The sequence below is a fragment of the Oncorhynchus clarkii genome, chromosome 12 (genome assembly GCF_045791955.1).
Source record: "Oncorhynchus clarkii lewisi isolate Uvic-CL-2024 chromosome 12, UVic_Ocla_1.0, whole genome shotgun sequence".
Lineage (NCBI taxonomy): Eukaryota > Metazoa > Chordata > Actinopteri > Salmoniformes > Salmonidae > Oncorhynchus > Oncorhynchus clarkii.
The window spans coordinates 77987808-77993800 of record NC_092158.1 but is presented as its reverse complement, the minus strand read 5'-3'; positions in this window follow the sequence as shown (position 1 = coordinate 77993800).

The window sequence follows — 5993 nt, the reverse complement described above, 5'->3', positions numbered from 1 at the left end:
AAGAGGCTGCCACTAAAATCACCAGTGCATAAAGATCCACAATTTTATGTCAGATTGTAACAGAGTCAGAGACATGGCGGAATCGAAGGAGACAGAAACAAAATGAAGAGGGAATAGAAACAGAGGAAGGTTGAAGAAGCTGCCGCTGTCTGTAGTGTTTTTCCCCCAGACACAATTGTCTCCCTTTACTGATTGTGGGCGTTTTTTCATAGGCTTTGTCTGTGTGTGCCGCTCCTGTCTTCACACCAGACTTCTGAGACAGTCTCGGTGGGCATGCTGCCTGTCCGTCTGCACTGCTGTTGTTCAGCTCTCCCAGTGCAGCCAGAACTGTCTACATGAGCCAGGCTTTTGTGCCAGGGTGTGCACTGGCTAGGCAGCATTGTGCTTCACATTGTGTCCCCTTCAGCTCTCACCCTATGGAATTCATCATAACACACACACACTTCCCCAGGATGTTTACCTCGGTGAACAGTTGCTCAATGGTGTGCTGACCTGTGTGGTTGTGTTATGGTTACACTGTCACTAGGCAATGTAAAGTAGCCTTGTGCTGCTACGCCTTTGTTGATATGCTAAGATTGATATCGCTTGTTTTTCATTCTATCATGCAATAACCCCAACTCCCTACAGCTCTTCTCACACTTCTCTCTCTCTCAAAATGATCAGCAAAGGTAAACCCTCTGGCCCACACCTACACAATTAGTTACATGGCCTTAACTAACATGACATTCAATAAACACACACACACACACACACACAGAGTAGAAACATAGAAAAAATACTAAACAGAGGTACTCCACACACTCAAGAACTACCACACAAAGTAAAGAGAGGGAGAGGAAAAACAGAGAAAGGCAAGGAAAAGAGGGTGGGAGTTTGGGGGTCCTATACTAGGCTCGGCCTGCCAGAGATGGACATATTGGCTTGGTGAAACAGGCACAACAAAGAGAGGAAGTTTTTTTTCCACACAGGCTGTGGTGCGCTGCAGTGGAGACAGGAATGGGCAGGGCAGTGTACTCGCCACCTAGTTCCCCTGTTATTTATCTCATTGTTGTTTCCCCTTGGCCAGCAGCCCAGCTGGGGCAACGCAGCACAAAAGAACTGGCGCACACTCAGCCAAGCCTCTGGATGTTGTTGTGCTAACTTTGACAAGGAATACACACTAACACCTGCGAACAGACACACACACAAGCTTGAGTGCTGTAATACAGGCTGTTCTCATATCAGTCAAATCACACAAAGGAGGAAGCAGGTATTGTGCAAAAAAAAAAAATAGAAGGGAGACACCCATCTTATCAGACATAGTCAATATCCTCAAAGGAAATTCACAGACACGTGTTTGGTCGAGAAATGGACTTTGAATATCTAGGACGTAAACATTACAACACGGCACACAGTACATGGTAGCCTGTTCATCATTACATGCTATTGACGTAGCACGCGCTCCAGCAGGTGTATCTCACTGATCATCCCTAAAGCCAAAACCTCATTTGGCCGCCTTTCCTTCCAGTTCTCTGCTGCCTGCGACTGAAACGAATTGCAAAAATCTCTGAAGTTGGAGACTTTTATCTCCCTCCCTATAGCCCACCCAATTTACCTGCCTCATCCCCAAACTGTTTTTATTTTATTTACTTTTCTGCTCTTTTGCACACCAGTATCTCTACCTGCACATGTTCATCTGATCATTTATCACTCCAGTGTTAATCTGCTAAATTGTAATTATTCACTCCTATGGCCTATTTATTGCCTACCTCCTCATGCCTTTTGCACACAATGTATATAGATTATTTTTTTCTACTATGTTATTGACTTGTTTATTGTTTACTCCATGTGTAACTCTGTGTTGTTGTCTGTTCACACTGCTATGCTTTATCTTGGCCAGGTCGCAGTTGCAAATGAGAACTTGTTCTCAACTAGCCTACCTGGTTAAATAAAGATTAAATAAATAAATACATGAAAATGCCTCTGAATGCCATGTTCACAAGTTAGCACACGCCAGCAGTGCACCTGCTTCTGTTCTGTGTGAGCATGGGCTCCCAGGACAACAGAACGTGCCAACACAGCATTACATTAACATGCTGCGTACTAACACACTTGAAGAACATGTAACACAAAATCAGCACTGACTATATACTTACGACTACGGTCAATAATAACCTAATCTCACTGCGACATGCTGACTTAAACGTTTATGTTAAAACAAAATGTCATAATAGAACATTTCAGATAAACAAAGATGGCTGTATCATACAACTGTATAATGCACACAGCCTAGTAAAATCCACAACTCATGTTATCACCTAGTTTCACTCTAAACACTAAAATAGAGGAGGCCTCGTGCCTCATGCAGCTAGCATTAGAGGACTTTTTGTTTAATTGGTATTGTTACCCTGAAACCTGATGATGTCCAGGCAGGCCAGTTTCTGGTTGATGGGTTAGTGGGAGCGCTTCCCAGCCCTTTACTGGCTGCATCCTGCTGTTAATAATGCATGCTGCTACTAAGGATATCAGACAGCGACCCCTCTCCTCTATACCACTCAGACGAAGCTACATTATAAGCACTGACTGTGCAGATCTCCGCACTGATCTTCTCTCCCCATCTTGACGTGTATTTTTTAATTATGTGCATTCATCTAGACTCACGTCGGCCATGTTACGTCCTTTCACTTATCTTTTGTTTTGCGATGTGCAAGTGTCCTGGCGTGTGGTACATTTTGGCCCCTTAAAAACAAGCTACTTAAAAACTATTTACCTCTCATCCCCTTTGTTTCTGTTTTCTCTCCCTTCTTTATGGCCTAAGACAGCTATTGATTTCCTTTGACTGGCTGACTGGTAGAGGTTATGTAGAGTCAGACAAGAGGCTAGTTTCTCCCTCTAGTGGTGCCATCATACCACCACAGTCACAGGGGCACTGTACTGGGCAGGCAGTGGCATGAGAAGCGATGATGATCTGATCAAGTACAATTCACCATGAATCAATATACATAGAAAACTGTCTTAAAGCAAGTTTGTCACATTACACTTCATAACAGGTCAAATCAAATTTTATTGGTCACATACACATGGTTAGCAGATGTTAATGTGAGTGTAGCGAAATGCTTGTGCTTCTAGTTCTGACAGTGCAGTAATATCTAACAAGTAATCCAACAATTTCACAGCTATCTTATACACACACAAGTGTAAAGGGATGAATAAGCATATGTACATATAAATATTTGAATGAGCGATGGCCGTGCAGCTTAGGCAAGGTGCAGTAGATGGTACAGAGTACAGTATATACAGTGCCTTGCGAAAGTATTTGGCCCCCTTGAACTTTGCGACCTTTTGCCACATTTCAGGCTTCAAACATAAAGATATAAAACTGTATTTTTTTGTGAAGAATCAACAACAAGTGGGACACAATCATGAAGTGGAACGACATTTATTGGATATTTCAAACTTTTTTAACAAATCAAAAACTGAAAAATTGGGCGTGCAAAATTATTCAGCCCCTTTACTTTCAGTGCAGCAAACTCTCTCCAGAAGTTCAGTGAGGATCTCTGAATGATCCAATGTTGACCTAAATGACTAATGATGATAAATACAATCCACCTGTGTGTAATCAAGTCTCCGTATAAATGCACCTGCACTGTGATAGTCTCAGAGGTCCGTTAAAAGCGCAGAGAGCATCATGAAGAACAAGGAACACACCAGGCAGGTCCGAGATACTGTTGTGAAGAAGTTTAAAGCCGGATTTGGATACAAAAAGATTTCCCAAGCTTTAAACATCCCAAGGAGCACTGTGCAAGCGATAATATTGAAATGGAAGGAGTATCAGACCACTGCAAATCTACCAAGACCTGGCCGTCCCTCTAAACTTTCAGCTCATACAAGGAGAAGACTGATCAGAGATGCAGCCAAGAGGCCCATGATCACTCTGGATGAACTGCAGAGATCTACAGCTGAGGTGGGAGACTCTGTCCATAGGACAACAATCAGTCGTATATTGCACAAATCTGGCCTTTATGGAAGAGTGGCAAGAAGAAAGCCATTTCTTAAAGATATCCATAAAAAGTGTTGTTTAAAGTTTGCCACAAGCCACCTGGGAGACACATCAAACATGTGGAAGAAGGTGCTCTGGTCAGATGAAACCAAAATTGAACTTTTTGGCAACAATGCAAAACGTTATGTTTGGCGTAAAAGCAACACAGCTGAACACACCATCCCCACTGTCAAACATGGTGGTGGCAGCATCATGGTTTGGGCCTGTTTTTCTTCAGCAGGGACAGGGAAGATGGTTAAAATTGATGGGGAGATGGATGGAGCCAAATACAGGACCATTCTGGAAGAAAACCTGATGGAGTCTGCAAAAGACCTGACACTGGGACGGAGATGTGTCTTCCAACAAGACAATGATCCAAAACATAAAGCAAAATCTACAATGGAATGGTTCAAAAATAAACATATCCAGGTGTTAGAATGGCCAAGTCAAAGTCCAGACCTGAATCCAATCGAGAATCTGTGGAAAGAACTGAAAACTGCTGTTCGCAAATGCTCTCCATCCAACCTCACTGAGCTCGAGCTGTTTTGCAAGGAGGAATGGGAAAAGATTTCAGTCTCTCGATGTGCAAAACTGATAGAGACATACCCCAAGCGACTTACAGCTGTAATCGCAGCAAAAGGTGGCGCTACAAAGTATTAACTTAAGGGGGCTGAATAATTTTGCACACCCAATTTTTCAGTTTTTGATTTGTTAAAAAAATTTGAAATATCCAATAAATGTCGTTCCACTTCTTGATTGTGTCCCACTTGTTGTTGATTCTTCACAAAAAAAATACAGTTTTATATCTTTATGTTTGAAGCCTGAAATGTGGCAAAAGGTCGCAAAGTTCAAGGGGGCCGAATACTTTCGCAAGGCACTGTACATATGAGATGAGTAATGTAGGGTATGTAAACATTATTACAGTGGCATTGTTTAAAGTGACTAGTGATACATTTATTACATCCAATTATTAGAGATTTGAGTCTGTATGTTGGCAACAGCCACTCAATGTTAGTGATGGCTGTTTAACAGTCTGATGGCCTTGAGATTGAAAAAACAGCTTCTGTCTTTCGGTCCCAGCTTTGATGCACCTGTACTGACCTCGCCTTCTGGATGATAGCGGGGTAAACAGGCAGGTTCCTGAAGTCCACAATCATCTCATTTGTTTTGTTGCCGTTGAGTGTGAGGTTATTTTCCTGACACCACACTCCGAGGGCCCTCACCTTCTCGCTGTAGGCAGTCTCGTCGTTGCTGGCGATCAAGCCTATCACTGTAGTGTCATCTGCAAACTTGATGATTGAGTTGGAGGCGTCATGGGTGAACAGGGAGTACAGAAGAGGGCTAAGAACGCACCCTTGTGGGCCCCAGTGTTGAGGATCAGAAGGGTGGAGATGTTTCCTAACCTCACCACCTGGGGGCGGCCCGTCAAGAAGTCCAGGACCCAGTTGCACAGGGCGGGGTCGAGACCCAGTGTCTCGAGCTTAATGACGAGTTTGGAGGGTGCTATGGCGTTAAATGCTGAGCTGTAGTCGATGAACATCCTCTTTTCCAGATGGGTTAGGGCAGTGTGCAGTGTGATTGCATCATCTGTGGACCTATTGGGGCGGTAAGCAAATTGGAGTGGGTCTAGGGTATCAAGTAGGGTGGAGGTGATATGATCCTTGACTCATCTCTCAAAGCACTTCATGATGACAGTCATTTAGCTCAGTTACCTTAGATTTCTTGGGAACGGGAACAATGGTGGCCCTCTTGAAGCATGTGGGCACAGCAGACTGGGATAGGGATTGATTGAATGTCGAGCACTGAGGTCGAGCACTCAACCAATATAATTAACAAAAGGAAATGGTTGTTCTGCCTCAGTGACCATGAAGAGGACTAAATGTAAAATGTCCTTGACGACGAGAGAGCAGAAAAACGGTAACATGGACCACATCACCAGAAAATAGGACTTCAGCTTGGTAGAAATAAAAGAGCA